The sequence below is a fragment of the Macrobrachium nipponense genome, chromosome 7, assembly GCF_015104395.2.
Source record: "Macrobrachium nipponense isolate FS-2020 chromosome 7, ASM1510439v2, whole genome shotgun sequence".
NCBI classification, from domain to species: Eukaryota; Metazoa; Arthropoda; class Malacostraca; order Decapoda; family Palaemonidae; genus Macrobrachium; species Macrobrachium nipponense.
The window spans coordinates 21,348,426-21,365,776 of record NC_061109.1 but is presented as its reverse complement, the minus strand read 5'-3'; the positions used below and the strand labels follow the sequence as shown (position 1 = coordinate 21,365,776).

At 36.9% G+C, this 17,351-nt stretch overlaps 1 protein-coding gene across 1 annotated transcript in view; it reads left to right on the top strand.

The window, feature by feature from the left end:
• The first annotated feature begins 13,584 nt into the window (after positions 1-13,584).
• LOC135217175 (all-trans-retinol 13,14-reductase-like) overlaps positions 13,585-17,351 on the top strand; it is a 289,079-nt gene continuing 285,312 nt past the window's right edge. Inside the window, 1 exon segment of the mRNA XM_064252897.1 lies at positions 13,585-13,738. The gene's annotated coding sequence lies outside the window, so the exon portion shown is untranslated.

Here is a 17,351-nt window from a genome sequence, read left to right as displayed (position 1 = left end):
CCTGCAAGCATCTACCCAGCGTTATTTAAAGAGGTTCCAAAGCCTTTGTTCTGACATATGAGGTAGCTGTTAGCACCTTACACTAATCTTATGTCTAAATTTTATATATGCATTGTTTTCTATACTTATTATTATTCTTTTTATAAAAGATGTACAGGGATGAAATCCTCGCAGCCACAATATGAAATAAATGAGAGAGAGAGAGAGAGAGAGAGAGAGAGAGAGAGAGAGAGAGAGAGAGAGAGAGAGAGAGCAGGATGGCAATGTGGTAGAAAGGAGGTTTGAACGGAAGTAAAGTAGAAGGTTTAAAAGAGGTTGCAGCTCGGGGTGGAAGGGATGCTGCAAAAACCTTAAGTATTGCCTACTGTGCACCACAAAATTAATGTTGTATCAAAAAGACCAGCATGAGAGAGAGAGAGAGAGAGAGAGAGAGAGAAATTACTTCAATAATTTGTGGAACTAAAATTATTGTTGTATCAAAAAGACCACCGAGAGAGAGAGAGAGAGAGAGAGAGAGAGAGAGAGAGAGAGAGAGAAACTAACTTCAATAATTTGTGGAACATAAAATTATTGTTGTATCAAAAAGACCATCGAGAGAGAGAGAGAGAGAGAGAGAGAGGAGAGAGAGAGAGAGAGAAACTAACTTCAATAATTTGTGAAAAATAAAATTATTGTTGTATCAAAAAGACCACCGAGAGAGAGAGAGAGAGAGAGAGAGAGAGAGAGAGAGAGAGAGAAACTAACTTCAATAATTTGTGGAAAATAAAATTACTGTTGTATCAAAAAGACCACAGAGAGAGAGAGAGAGAGAGAGAGAGAGAGAGAGAGAGAGAGAGAGAGAGAGAGAGAGAGACCAATTTCAATAGTTTGTGGAAAATAAAATTATTGTTGATCAAAAAGACCAACAAGAAAGAGAGAGCAAAAAGACAATAAACAGTGTCTGGAGTCACTTTGGAAAAATTGCAAGCACAAATTTACAATTCTTCAATAGTGAGTGATCATCCACAAAAAATAATATTTTTCAATATGCAAATCGCCTCCGACCCGTTTCACACCCGTTCGAGAAAAGGAAATTGCGAGTAAGAAGGCTTGAAAGGTGTAGCTAACAGGAAGAAAACCTCAAAGCAGTTGCATTAGGAAAACAATTGTAGAGGGTGGAAAGCAAGATAGAAGAAAAAGTTATATTCATCTGGAGTCCAGGAACTTAATCCAACTAAAACTTACAAGTCTGCAAGAGGGGCATACAGACACACACACACAAAGGCAGAGACACAGACAAGTACAGACAAAGAAGAATACACAAGCATGAAGGCTCACTGCTTCATTAAATAGCGAGATGAACGAGTAGCCATCACGACTGAAGAATTTGGTTACCTCAGGTAATATTGATTTGGTAGTATAAAAGTATGGCATTTAATATGTCAAGGAAAATGTCTGTTTAATTGTGCTTGCGTCAGTTTTCCCAAGCTAGGTTCTATCACTACCTTGGTTCTGAGAGAGAGAATCTGAAAAAGTGTGTGAAAATATCTAATGGAGGGTTTCACTGAGAGATTGAGAGATATCCCAGCAGACAGCACCGCCGTCTATCATAGATTAATCAAGTTGCCGAGATCTAAGTCAGCTGACTGAACGAAAGGGTAATGTCAGATGCTAATACCCAAAGGGAAATACTTCATACCAATACTCAAACGGGCTTTATAAGGATGGGAATCCCGTACAAGGATTATATGGAAGAGGGGGGGGTGATGGGGCCCTTGTCGTATGGGAAAACTATGAAAGGAAGTGCAAGCAGTATTGGCAGATCAGTGGGTCATGTTCAATTTTAAAATAACCACATAAAATCTTATAGGATGATGAAATAATTAAATTACTAGTAATATGGGAAAAATGACTTATGTTAAATTATCTTAATTACTTATCGCTTGCAGTAAGGCTTCTTTATGATGTAAGTACAAATGGGTATGTATGTATGTGTGTGTGTGTATGTATGTATGTATGTATGTGTGTGCGTGAGCCCCCACATTGGAGGCCAACCTGCCGAATTAATTTTCTCCACACAAGAACGACCTTATGCTGACCACGCGGTTAGAGAAAGATTCTTGTGATCATGTTTTAAGTAAATATCTCCAACATTGTTACTGTCACCTCCTATGACCTGTTATCATTCTGTACATTATGCCAGCTATTCTACCATGTACAACTATCTTATGTTCAAATATGCCTATGTTCCTGTTATTTTGCATCTGTGAGGAAACACAGATGACCAGAGTTAGTCCCCTCCCTCAGTCTGTCGAGGACGGGACTACTTTGCGGCTTGCATGAGCCAATGACCTTTGTGAATTTTGGATGAATAAACCAGTTAGCTTCTGGCCAACACCTTTACTTGTACCTCGCTCACCCAAAATGAAGCTTTACTGTAAAAAAGCAAAACTTAAATATTTGTACATGAAACTTTGTTAAATATTGTTGACATTTTTGTGCAAGATATAAAAAATAACATAAATTTACCAGCTACAAAACTTAAAGAGAAAAAAAGTTTAAAGAAGTCCATGAAATATTTTCCATCTGACACACTGCCATACCAGTAATCTGGCAAAATGAAGGTAATTCCATGAAACACAGACTGACAACATCAAACAGGGCTTTGTATAAAACAAAAAGCCATGATTTACGTACAATAATGCATTTAATATGGAAAAACAATCTGGCTCTCTTTTCCTAAGAGTGGTTGCTCACTTTCAAATGAGAAGGTGAAGTTAAGGAGAAACGTTCATTGCCAGCCTTTAAAAATATATAAAATAAAAACATTAATCATCCTAGTAAAGTCCAAATCCTCAAAAGAGCCAGGAAAAAGAATTAATAATCTTTCCAAGAACTCACTAAAGAATATTCTGACACAAGACATCAAAGGAGGTAGAGTGAATGGGAACCACTAAAAACATTATCCAAAATAAGCTGGTGGCTTCTTTGCTTGAGGAAAAGCAATCCATTTTTTTTTCTTTCCTTCTATTTTTTGTGTTGCGACAGGTTAGGAATATGGGGTGCGTTTGATCACTAGCCTGTTCATTAGCGAGGAAAGAAATCGAGGCCTAATAAGGTCGAATTTCCTTCTATCTTGAATGGAATTAGTGAAAGACATTAGTGAGTGTTGAGTGGCAAAAAAAAAAATACACTTCACTAGATAAATTGAGTTAGTGGCCTTACTGAGCATTATTGCGTATGATATGAGCACAATTTATACTGTCTAAACACTCCCCTCCCCCACAACTCCAACAATGCAGCCTTATTTTGTTCCTCAGTCTCCAAGACTTCCATCCAAATTCCAAATGTAAAAAATTGCAACAAAGCAATGGCTATTGGCTCAACCATCGGGCAAATGACCAATGGCTAAAATTGTGCGTTGTCCTCCAATTGCAAACAAATCAATGGAAGGACAAACACAGACACAATATTTAATATCAGAGCATAAATATTATCTAATATTACAAGATAATGCATGTTAATTATATTCTTTTATTCTATGGACTAATATATCCCCTTGACATATTAGTCAGGTAATGCCCAACATATAAGCCTAATTACCTATAATGACAAGCTGAATTCCAAATATCATTATCAACAATGATACTCATACGGTTTAAAGACACACACACACAACTGAATCCAAAATTTAAATCAACAGCTGGGGAATAACAAAGATACAGCACGCACCCACCATCTTTACCCAATGATTTGGCAGATAATCTACAACATACTAGAGCCTCTAAGTCTAAAACAATATGGTAACATTATTAACAGACTAATTTCAAGCGCACTATAAACGAATGCTATAAAGAAGCAAAACAAACATAAACCACTGACTATTTATGAAATTCAAGTTTGTATTTCACACACATTATTTACACCTACACTGTATATCACTGAATACACTCAACCAAATAATCAATTAATCATTTCCTGTGGCAGCCAAGGAGATGCAAATGACCTCCATGAACTCACGCCACCATATTCTGTCCTGGGCTAACCCTTCAAAATCTCAATGCCCATCTCCTGCTTCCCACTTCATTGTATTCAACCACGTCTCTTTTGGCCTACCTCTACCTCTTCCACCAAGGGCAACCCACCTCACAAATGGCCTAGCTACTTCCAACGGGAGAATCTAACGTACTCCTCGACTAGCTGCACACCCGTTACTTGTCTAATTCTGTTAAGTGATATCCTATCCCTCCAATTAATAACTAATATTCTTCTGAGCGCCGTATTTTCAAATGTTAAGAATTTATTATCCGATGTCACTGCACGTATTGCACCATGACTCATACCCATAAATTTTATTATATGATAAAACATTTAGTGTGATGTATTTATGTTCAAAAGACAACTACATTTCAGCCAGCAGTCAAGCACCTCATTAACATTCGTGCAAATCTGGATGGAAATAGACAGGCAATGACTATTTGTTGCCTTTAAGATTACAGTTTAAGTAAATAGCAGTCTTAAAATTAAAATAGTATTTGAAAAAAGTGGCGTTTCCTTCACTGGGGGGTCTGGGGAGGCTATGTAACACGGTCTACTAGGTTAGGTTAAGTTAGGGTAGATTAGGTTAATGTAGTTCTTTTTGTAATAGGTTTCCTTAGCCAATCCCTTCTTGAACACATGGCTTCCTTATGACTTCCAGGGTGGCCATTATAACACCAAAACCCACCAACCCCAGTTTCCAAAGGGGATGGAGATGTGAGGTTAATAATAACTGACCGACAATAAACAACACCATCTCCTTCAACGGCATAACTAAAAGCATAGGAAAAATCAGTTTTCAAGGTAATAATAACCCTGCAGTTTTACCAAGTGGTAGCTACAGTCGGCTATGGGGTTCCCTGCAATCAAGTTAGGCTGGCTTGGATTAGATTAGGTTAATCCTAAGCAACACTCCAAATCTTCCCCACTAACGTAAATAAAATGAAGAAAAATACTGATAGGTAAACACTCACTTAGGTATCACAGTACAGGAAAGAATGGGATTCATTAACCATTTGGGGAAGGGGGGGGGGGTGGGGGGGGGGGGGGGGGGGGGGGGGGGGGGGGGGGGGGAGGGATTACGATACAGCAACCTTTAACTAGTCTTTAGGAGAAGAGCTAACCACTCTCAAGTGAAAATCTAATCCAATCCTACCTTCGTAGGCCTATTAGCTTAAGCTTCGGCCTGATATCGCCATGGCAGAAGTCTTGATATTGCAGTCTTCCAGGAAAATCAAATTACACCTATTACGATAGGGCCTTCAATTATCCGAAGGGGCAGAGCATATCAGGCCTCCTGTACATCATACGTGTGAAATTTGGCCTAAACTAAAATATGCTGTATTTTGAGTATATATTGGTTAGGTAGGTAAACAGTTAGTGGCAGTTGTACAGTGAACACACGAGTTCGTCCACTGTAGCTTAAATTTATGAATTTACTTAAGCAGTAAGCCGTGAAATGGATCTCGGATATATGAAGTACTCGTTTTCATCTTTTACTGGTCAAGGGTACAATTTCAATGTCTAATCCAACACAAAACTGGCCAACTATGAGTCAATCTTGAGCAAATTCGACAGCTTATAATTTCACAAGCTAAGGGCGACCAAGGTTAGTATTTTCTTTTGTTTATCATCTTGCAGAGTTGTTTCCTAGTTTCACCATTATCTTCTGTTTATTTTTTATATTCTAATTCACTCATTATAACCAGCATTTTGCCCATCGGGCCAACGTCCAAAATAAATTCTAAACACTATAATAACATTCTTCAGTGTGCTGACTATTGACACAGTACGATGGCTAAGACCAGACTAACTGGTCGTGGACTCGTGAATGCATCCTTGGTAGTTGGTAGTGAATGAATAATTAAAATAGTTGCCAAGTAGCAAATATCCATTTTTTTTATATATGCGTACAATCGTCAATCGAAGATACATATATTTGTTGCAGTGATGACGTACAATCGAAACTCTACCGAACTAAATTCCCGCCACCATTTTAGGTTGACTTGTGGTCTAAGCTTATGGGAAAATAATCAATAATTTATTGGCTACTAGTTGGTCTCAATAGCCAGCAGGATGCTTCAAGATGCTGGAAATGCTTGCGTAGCATTGCCCTAAAATGTAACAAAAGAAACCTGCTGATTACCGTTTATTCAATTCATATATATATAATATATAGTATATATATATATCATATATATATATATATATATAATTCTGGGAAACAAATATACCAAAAACAAGAAAACAAAATAGGAGAGATATGGAATGAAAGCAAGAAAGAACAGTACAAACATGAAATGGAAGAAATATATAATATATATATATATATATATATATATATACTATATATATATATATATATATATATATATATATATATCCTATAATAATATATATAATATACTACATTAGGCGATTTTCATAGCATCTGAACCTGGAGGCTTATGTTGTTTTTAGCACTTAAAAATCTGAAAAGTAAGATTATTATACGAAAGAGTGCAGTAAGACAAGATATCTTGCTATCAGTAGGTACTAGCCTTCCCAGAATTTCCTCTTTTATTATTTTGTTTTCATATTTATAAGATCCACCTTACATTTACATAAGGCTCATGTCAACATGACTTCATAAAAGCCACCTTTCTGGCACTATTCAGTATTTTGAATTTTTTTGTTACCTTCACTCCAAGGCTCAAGATTAAATTCCGAAATTTAAGCTCTGTTTCATAGATTATTATTGGAGACATCATTCTTATAGCTTTGCTAAAAATTAGCTAATTATACCTCGACTGTGCAGACATTTTTATACTCCGGCTGTGCTGATTTTCCTTACAATGTTGTCATCACAGTCTTCTCACTCCCTTTAGAAAACAAATCACCGATATAAAGAGAAAAAAAAATATATTAAGAAAAAAGGAAGCTGCCTATGATAAATTTATTCATTCACTCATATCAAATCTAGATGACTGTAATGACTTTGTTAGAAATGGTTATAACACTTAACTCAAAATCATACTGACGAGGGTCACTGTAAGCATCAACTATATGGGTCGTAAAGGAAAATGTTTTTATCAATTTTTACCACTGCCAAAAATGCTGGTAGGAGGTTGTGCTTTTACCTGTCACTGTGTGAATGTTCACCGAAAATCTCGGGAAGAGGTGAACAGAATTTGATGAAATTTTTCAGCGGGTGGCTGTCTGGAGATGATTCATTTTTGGAAGAAATGGGTTGACCGTTGAAGATTCTTCCAATTCTCCAAAAGTGTTATCATCAGGAAAGGTATGCCGTATAATCAGTGTCATTTTGCACGTTCGTTTGCATTGTAATTATGCTTGATAAATTTAGTGTATCAAATAAGACACCACCTCTTGAAGCCGCTCATCTTCAACGTTCAGCTCAATAAAACCATCTGTAACCTAAAAATGATCATCTCATGAATCTTCAGGTTATTTCTTATCAAAGATGCAATACCCTTTTGGCAGGTGGACTGAAAATGGCGGAAGGGACCTTGCCATTGATGGTAAAGCAACGGAATGGTGCGTTTGAAGTGATCCAGATAATTTTATTTTAAGTTGCTTACATGAATCACAAATTATGTGATCCAGTGGTGTGACAACAAGGACTGCAAATAGCTGATAGTGCAGGCAGGCGTTATCATCGTTCAAGGTCATTATGAGATTTACTGGAGGGCGTCTGTGTTTTCAAAGTTTATGATAAATTTGTTTTTGTTTTTTTATTTTTTAAAGTTTCTTGTCACTCAGCATTTTTTTTCATTCCTATTGCCCAATTAATATTTTTAACAATATGGTAATTACCGTCTCGAGACTCATTATTGCTTGTTTGTCATACAAAAAAAAAATGCAGTTTTGTTATATAAACATCTCCGGAACGATAATATTCTGATCACCTGCTATATCTACGGACTTGACCACGACCTTCATTCTACTCCAATGACAGATTAATCTTTGTGAATAATTATAGCATATGTATCAAGAAAAATGAAGTATTTATATCTTATCAGCCTGTTATCACATTAAGATTTAACCATGGCTACCTTTAGTTCTAGTTGCCTACCCAACTGGGTAAGTCCTGAGGTTCTGTTCAACGGTTACCCACAAAATCCGTGGCTAAAGTTTAAAGTATGTTTTGTTACAGTTTTATTTTTTTATGTCATATTGATGATTCCCGTAGTGCATATTTTGGCTATAATTCTCCTGTGAAACAGCTACTAATAAAGTCTTGCATTCTGTGAAGCCAAGCAAGGACCCTTTTAGAACAGGCGTATCTTGTATAAACAACAATCACTTCTAAGAGTTATCTTCCGTTCATTATGTTCTTAACACCACTCCCCGTGTACTGTGCACTATAGAATGATATATTTCTTGTTTTCAGTTTTCGGTTAATTAATAAAAAAATAAAGAGAAATTTTAACTATTCCCGTCATAGTGTTATTGAAAACTATTTCGAATTGACATTTACAAGTTCTGTAACCTGAAACGAATGGTAATTTACAAATACATTCTATGTTGCTTATTTTGCTATTAAAACTAACTTCTCAATACACTATTACATAGATGCTGTAATTACGACCTGAAAATTCTGGTAAATATATAAGCTATATGTAAATTTCTGTACTTAAGAGGCCTACGAAAGTATTAAGTTGTATTTAAGATCATCAGCTCTGTAGCCATTATCTTTGAAGATCATCAGCTCTGTAGCCATTATCTTTTGTGTGTGTGTGTGTGTGTGTGTGTGTGTGTGAGAGAGAGAGAGAGAGAGAGAGAGAGAGAGTTACTTCGATCTCGTCTCTTGAATAATAAGAATTAAAAGCTATATACAGCTTATGTACAGACATAATCATTCTCCATCTTCACCTGTCATAGGCCTTTTGTAAAACATTACATAGAATTCCATGTCTCTTACTAAAATGAAAGAAGAAGAAGACGACGACTGTTATGTAACAATGCCCAAGAGCCGGGCCAGTGGCTGCGGCAATACCTACTCCTAAGAATTGCCTATTCATTCATGTCTTCCCTGCTTATTGCATTCACTTTACCCATTACAACTAAACACTATTGTGATACATATATCATACCAGCGCTAATTTCCCTTAATCACCATTCCCTTTGTAAAATACAGAGTATCTAAATTTCAATTTCTGGGTGTCTCATTAAAATGAAAGAAGAGACGTGTTATGTAACTGTGCGCGTAAGAGCCGGGCCAAAGGCAATGATAATACTTACTACTCATATCTCGTAACTATCGTAGATGGCCTTGAATTTACCCAAGTGACCTAAGACAGAAAAGGAGATCTAACTCAGTTGGAAGAAACAATGAGTGAAGCAAAAACAAATAACCTAGAGAAGATAATCAAAAGAAGGTTAAAAACAGGAAAGCAAGAAGAAATAAAACCAGTATGGATCACCAAAGAAATAAAGAAAGAAATAAGCCAAATTAAAAAGGAATGCCACAAGAATAGAAGAAAAAAAAATACTATGAAGAAGCATATCTTAAACAAAAACAAAAAGTACAGATAATAATAAAGAAAGCATATGAAGAATATGAAGAAAAGATTAGAAATGAGATAATGAATGATAAAAACAGACACAGGAAAATCTGGGAATATATAGACATGCTGAGAGGAAAGACCACATCCGAAAAAGAATGGATAAGAATATTCGATGAAAATAAGCAAGAGATGAAGGACGAAACCCTAGGGAAAGAGCTGGTAAAATTCTGGGAAACAATATACCAAAAAGTAGAAAACAAAATAGGAGAGATATGGAATGAAAGCAAGAAAGAACAGTACAAACATGAAATGGAAGAAATAGTGAAAAGATTAGGACAGCAGATGAAATGCCATATATCTTTAAGGGAACATATGCATGGAGTGTATGACCCAACAGAGACAGAGATTAGACCCATGGAAGAAATCAACATAACAGAAGGAGATGTAAAAAATCAACTTGAGAAAATGAAGACAAATAAAGCACCAGGACCAGATGGAATGAAGCCAGTACTGTTCAAATTACTCTTACAAAGTAACAACCTTCAAAAAGAATTGGCAGAATGTTTAAATAACATACTTAAGGGCAGGAAAACGCAGAAAAGCTGGTTTAAGTAAAAACAACACTTACGCCCAAAAAACAAAACCCCACAGTCAAAGATCTAAGGCCAATTGCTCTAACAAATGCATCATATAAAATCTTCATGGGGATCCTGAGAACCAAAATAGAAAAGCATATTAGAAATATAGGAAAAATGAATGAACTGCAATCAGGCTTTACCACACAAAGGAGAGGAATCGATAATTTATATATCTTACAATACTGCATACAAGAAACGTACAGAAGAAAGGACCCATTATTTGTAGTATCAATAGACTTCCAAAAAGCATTTGACTCAGTTAATAGGAAAAAGCTCATTGAGGTCATGATGAAATATAGGCTACATGCAGAAGTAATAAATGCAGTCGCAAAGATATATACAAATGGTGTAACAAGCCTATGCCTTAACAATACAGAACAAAAAGAACTAAATGTAACTAATGGAATAAGACAGGGATGCAATGGCTCAACCATATTCTTTCTATTAATAACGTATCTGATAATAGAAAAATTAGAAAATACAACAGAAGGTTTTAGAAATGAAGTAATAAGGATAGTGGCACTATTATATGCAGACGACGGATTAATACTAGGGCACACATCAGAAGAAATAACAAAATCAATAAAAACCCTTATGGAAATCGCAAGTGAACGTGGCCTAAACATAAACAAGGACAAGAGTAACATACTAATATACAGCAACTGGTACAGTATCGATGATGTGGAGAATATGGAGCACATAGAAGGAATAAAAATAGTTAAGAATATTAAATACCTAGGAGTAACAATCAACAACATGAAAGACTGCTTCAGAGAGCAGATAAAAAGGGCACAAATTAAAGCAAAGCAGATGGCAAATATGGCTAATGCAGTCACCAATAAAGGCTGTAGCAGAGTAAAAATAGGAAAATTGTACTGGAAAGGAATAGCAATGCCTTCATTCATGTATGCGATGGAAGTCATGAAACTTGACAGGAAAACAATAAATGAATTTCAGAAGATACACAATAAAGTATATAGAGCAATTTTGAAAGCGCGTTAAGATCTGAAATAGGGGCCTCTTCCTGCCAATCTAGAGATATCAAGAATTAACTATTCTACCTGAGACATACACTGAAGAATGGTGGAAATAGGCTCCTATATGAGATAACAATGGATCAGTATGAAAAAAAAAACCCTGGATAATGCAAGTAAAAGAGTATATGAAAGAACTAAACATAAACTTAAGTAAAATTGAAGCAGTTAAAGACAAACAGTTAAGAGAAATAATAAACAATTGGGACAGAAAAACATGGCAGAAAGAAATGAATGAAAAGTCAACATTAAGAATCTACAGAAAATATAAAGAAAACATAAGAGAAGAAATCTGGTATGACAACACTGAAAAAACAACGCTGATCAGTAGGGCCAGACTAGGTATACTAGGATTAAATGATAGAAATAGGATAAAAGGAGAAGATACAAAATGTTTATACTGTGAGGAACAAAATGAAAATTTAGAACATTTCTTACTTTACTGTCCAGCATACAATGAAATTAGAAATAGATATAGCTTTATGCAGCAACCATATCAAGAAAATAAAGAGGAATTAGTAGCAAATATACTCTTATTGGTAGTACTAATGAGGGAGGAAGTGGAGAATAGGAAAGATTTTATAAAAGAAATGTGGTATTTCAGAGAGAAGAAGCTCAAACAAACACAAACAAAGGAGGAATAAAAGAAGCAAGGGAGCCGTTTCAAAAGCACATCCCACCTACTACTACTACTATTACTACTACTACACTACTTGCTCTTAGCATGCTGATAAAAGACGAAATAGAAGCACACCTCAGACTGAATGAACAAGATCACGAATGCCAAGCAGGATTTACAGGAGGGAGTAGGATAGAAGATAACATCCTTACACTACAATATGGTGTAGAAGAGAGCTACAGGAATAGAAAAACCATTAATAGTAATAGCTATCGATTACAGTAAAAGCATTTGACTCGGTAAAACGAGAAGTCATGATTGAAGTTATGAAACAGTTCAAAATACATCCAAAAATCATAGAGGCAGTAGTTAACATATATGAAGGGGATAGCACAATAATAGACCTAGGGGAGGGAGTAGAACAGGAAATGGGAATTACAAGTGGGATTAGGCAAGGTTGCACAGGCTCTACTTCACTTTTCAAACTAATGACATATTTAATAACTTAAGAAAATGGAGGGGAGGAAAGGGACAGGATTTGAAAATGAACTAGTAAAGATAGGGACACTTTTCTTCGCCGACGATGGATTAGTTCTAGCAAGTAATATAGAAGACGCAAGAATAAACATAAAGATTTTAATAGATATAGGGAACAAATGTGGCTAGAAATAAATAAAGAGAAAAGCAGCATCATTATTTTCAACATGAAAGATAAACCAGAAGAGATAGAGAACATAAGGTGAGGGAGAACATTACATTTTATTTAGGAATAAAGATAAATGACTCTAGAAATCTGTTTAAGCTACAGAAAAAAGAAATGTTGAATAAAGCACAGAAGTTAGCCAACCTAACCTACTCCGTGATAGAAAAAAGCTGCAACAAAGTTCTAATAGGGAAAACATTCTGGAAAAAACATAGCTCTACCATCAATCTTATACGGAACCAATGTGGTTAATCTAACAGACGCAGAAATAGAAAAATTACAAAGAATAGAGAATGGGGTATATAGGAAAAATATTAGGGCATGTAGAAGTAACAGTAGTAGCCACATTAAGGGGGGAGATAGGAGCTTCTTCAATGAAAAGTAGAATTAATGAATGAAGATAAGCTATGTAAATAATACTTTAAATGGACGGAAAGAGATACTGAAGAAAATAATTACAGATATGCAAGAAAAGGAAAGAAAATGGTGGAAAACTGTGGAAAAGTACATGCATGAAGTTAAAATAAATTTAAGAAAATTAGAAGGAATGTCCAGAACAGAAATAAAGGACAAAGCCAGAATATGGGACACAGAGAGGTGGAAAGAAGAGTTGGAAAATAAAGTGACTGTGAACATATATAAAACGTGGAAAAGAGAAATAAAAGATGAAGAAATTTATGACAACTCTATGGGTTCAGTCCTTCTCTTCAAAGCCAGAACCAACTCTCTTAAATTTAAATATAGCAAAAAGGCACCAGAAGGAGAACACCTGTTGTCCTTTTTGCAATGATGCAGTAGAAGACATATTTCATTTCCTTTTATATTGTGATACATATATAGAGGAACGGGTTAAAGCAATAGGGCTACAACAACCCTATGAAGAGAAGGAAAGTGACGTAGTGGGAAAATTTCTATTTTCAGGTAACAACGAAATAAGAAAAGAAACCATATACTTGATGTGGAAAAAAAGAGAGAAAAAAAGGAAAGAGCTAAACAAATAAAAAAAAAAAAAAAAAAAAAATACCCAAGACTAAGAGGCGCCGTTGCAAAGGCACTGCCTCGACCCATAACTACTACTACTACTACTACTAGCAACAGGTCGCCTTACTACCAATACGATCCTACTTAGTATTCCTGACTCGTCATTATACAAATGGAAATTGTCAAGGCCTAAAACGTAACGTCATTGTGTGGCCCAGATATAAACGTAGTTTACCGTAAGTCAAATTTAGTTTTTGGAACTTAGAATGGGAATTTAGCCTAAGAATTAGGTAGGTAAGGTAGGTCCCTTAAGTACCTAGCCTACTGCCTGTTGCCTACCTAGTAGTAGGTATAGCTAGCTACTTCGATTTGTCATCGCTGCATATCTAGGGTTAGCTAGCAGACTATCCTGATTTGCATGCATTAGTACTACTACCTATATCCTAGCCTTAGTTAACAGATCCGCAGACGATCGATTTTCGTGAGGAAAAATTTCAAATAGCTAGGTAATGTAGTAGGCTACCTACTAGCTAGCCTAACTACTAGCTAGTAGGTAGCCTACATGTAGCTATAATGCATATTTGGAAATGAGAAGGGGAACAGTATACTAATTGCTAATAACAACGTTTTTGTAGTTGACCCAGTGAAAATAAAGCCTAGCTATAGGCTAAAACATCAAACGTTAAAGGGGGACCCAGTGGGAAACCGGGGTTTTTGGGTAGGGGGAAGCGGCCTTGGACTTTCACGGTTTTGTGACCCAAACCCTTTACCCTGAATACAAAAGTTTGATCCCTTACTCTGTATTTAAGCTTGACGTTGGCTAGGCTAGGCTAGCCTAGGACCCCTTACTTTGCAGAACTTTTGAACCACTAGCCTACATGTAAAACGTCTAGCCTAGGCTACCACTAACCGACATTAAATTATATGCTAGGACCCCATACTTTGCATACATAACTTTGAACCACTACTTTACATGTAAACGACAGACTAGCCTAGGCTACCATTAACCAGAATTACTGATAAATTAGTTGTTAATGTTGAATATGTTTATGTGTGTTGTCATTAAGGCCGTGGTGGAACAGCGCTTCGCGCTTTATCCGCATATTTAAAGATTCTTGGCAAGCACCGTATGTTCTGGCAAGAGGTAATGTTGCACTGTGCGCGCTAGCCGCAGGGGTTACAGTAAGGGTGTGGCAGAACGGCGCTTCGTGCCTTATCCGCATTTTAAAGATTCTTGGCAAGCACCGTATGTTCTGGCAAGAGGTAATGTTGCGCTGCGCGCGCTAACCACAGGGTTTACAGAGAATTAGCCACAGTACATACAAAAAAACACAACTAGCCTAGGCTATAAATCCCCCCACAACTGTAACATTAAACACCTTACTCTTTTGCCACGGCCTTACTGTTCGAACATGTGCTTCGGTACTGGCTTCGAACTAACCAAAACACTAGTTTACATACAAATTGCGACGTCATGCATGTTCCTACGTGCCCACCGTCGGGCCAATAGATCTGTCCGAACACGTGCTTTGGAGCTGGCTTCGAACTAACTGAAAAAATAGTTTACATACAGATTGCATCATCATGCATGTTCTTACGTGCCCACCATTGGGCCGATAGATCTGTTGGAACACATGCTTCGGTACTGGCTTCGAACTAACCAAAACACTAGTTTAGGATAACAAAAATTAATATACAACTTACCTTATTCAAATTTCAAAGTCGCTGCTGTCCGACGACCATGAAGGGGTACATGAAGGCATCAGTCTCAGCCTCTTTGAAATGGGTGGGGGATCACGTGCCTCGCTGATAGAAGGTCCTGGTCTTATTGTTTCGGGCCGGGAAATCAAATCTGAGATGGGGGATGTCGGGCGACTTTTGAGTGGATAGACACGTTTTATCAATTTCAGGAATGCCCGAAATGGACACGGAACATCTTGTAGATACCGCTTCTGGATACAGTACTTAGAAAAATAGCATATATTTATCGAACTCGTCTGCTGTAACACTTTTAGGAAATAATACTGCGTGCGTTCTATCCATGTCGGCGGTGGAGAACGGAAAGGCGAATTCTGAGTGCAGGTATGATTGTCTGATTCATATTCATGGGACACGTTTTTATTGGTTGGAAGGAAGTTAATCCAGGTCCCTTGGGGATGACCTGGGTCAACCTGATACAGGATTGGTTTGATTTAAAATTCCCTCATTGGGGGCGGGCCGACGTACAGCGCCTGTCCACGGCCAACTCAAGAACTATGGGAGCTCCGACCACCGTGTCAGCCTTCACATCAAGTGGGTACTTAGAAAAATTTAAGTTTCACAGGAAATATCGGCGGATGGTATTTTGGTGTAAATTGGTCGGATAAGTGACTTTTCGGGTATACTATTTTGGAATTCTGGACAACTTTCATTCTATGCATTTTGTTATTTGGGGTAATGGTTCTGGAAGTGTTGGATCTGTCTGTGGATCTGTAAACTACCCAATGTTATTGTGGCTTATGAACATCTGAATGGTACCTAGTATGACAGGATTGTTACTGATATCTGACTGTAGGCCTAAGCCATTAGGGTAAACAACCGACTGGACTGGCCAACCCACTGACTACCGCATTTGTGGCCACCCTCTGAAAAAGTACTTTAACACGTCCTGACACCAGAGATGGTCATCAGTCATGAGTTGTTGGTGGTGAGAGGAACAGCTCAATACCTCTACTCTCCTTTCGAAGTACGACGGTATACAATCATGGACGATCCATTGTCATCACGCTGGCCGGGTGATATTCACTCGATAATTAATTGGTGAAACAAGAATACAATTACAACTTTAAGCGTACCATTCAAAAGATTGAAGTTTCGTCAACATAATGTGATATATGAAAGCGCCATACGAACTAAAATAAGCATGTGACGTTCATCGTAAAATATGAAATCCAATATGGCGGCAATCGTAAGGCTGGCCGGTCTAGCCACGGACAATCCACCATCTTTCCCAGCCTTCCCAGCACTCATTTGAACAATGTTAGCGTATATATGTAGCGTTTATTGATCTTACTCAAGATTGCAGTTGTAATCAGCACAATGAAACAACATTTTGTTGCCTATATTAGTGAAAGTATGAAACTATATTCCCGGGGTCATGGTTTGAACTGAATTCATTTTTACCTTGTAATCGGTGGTTTTATCCTTACTGCCATCACAACTGAATCTCCGCAGTGCTTATTTGATTGTAAGTGTACACATTTTGGTCTTAATTCACTCCACATTGCTGGGTGCAATGCTTTATTCCCTTAATTGTTTACTTTACTCATTATTTAGTTTAACTTTACTTCAAAATGTTTATTTAATTCATGTCCATTATCCCTTTTTTGCAACCAAACTAACCCCGAAAAATTACAAATATTTCGGATGTATACTTACAAGCAGACAACGCGAGGAAAAATGACTCATTGTTGCCAATCTAGTAGTGCGTCACACATACGCCGATGCATTTACAAACTGTTTCCATGAATTCTAGTTGTCATACTAATGTAGTAATGATAAAATTGCTGTAATATGTATATATACTACAAATAGATACGCTAATTTCACTTATTTCCCTGGTTTTGTGTAAGTCTCATACCCAGTTTGGAGGGTAAACACATACCAATTGACAACACTGATAAACAATTGAAGAGCGCAAAATGCCGGAAAGAATGCCGTAGTCCCCTTCGATAAGTGCTGGTTAGAGGTTGGGGTTTCGATTGTTGTGATGAAAGTGCCCCAGTGTCTATGGGTACAAGTGGTGTGCGGATTTAGCACAAGAAATGGGAAGTTTATTGACACAAGCGACTCCGCAAACATCGAGATGGC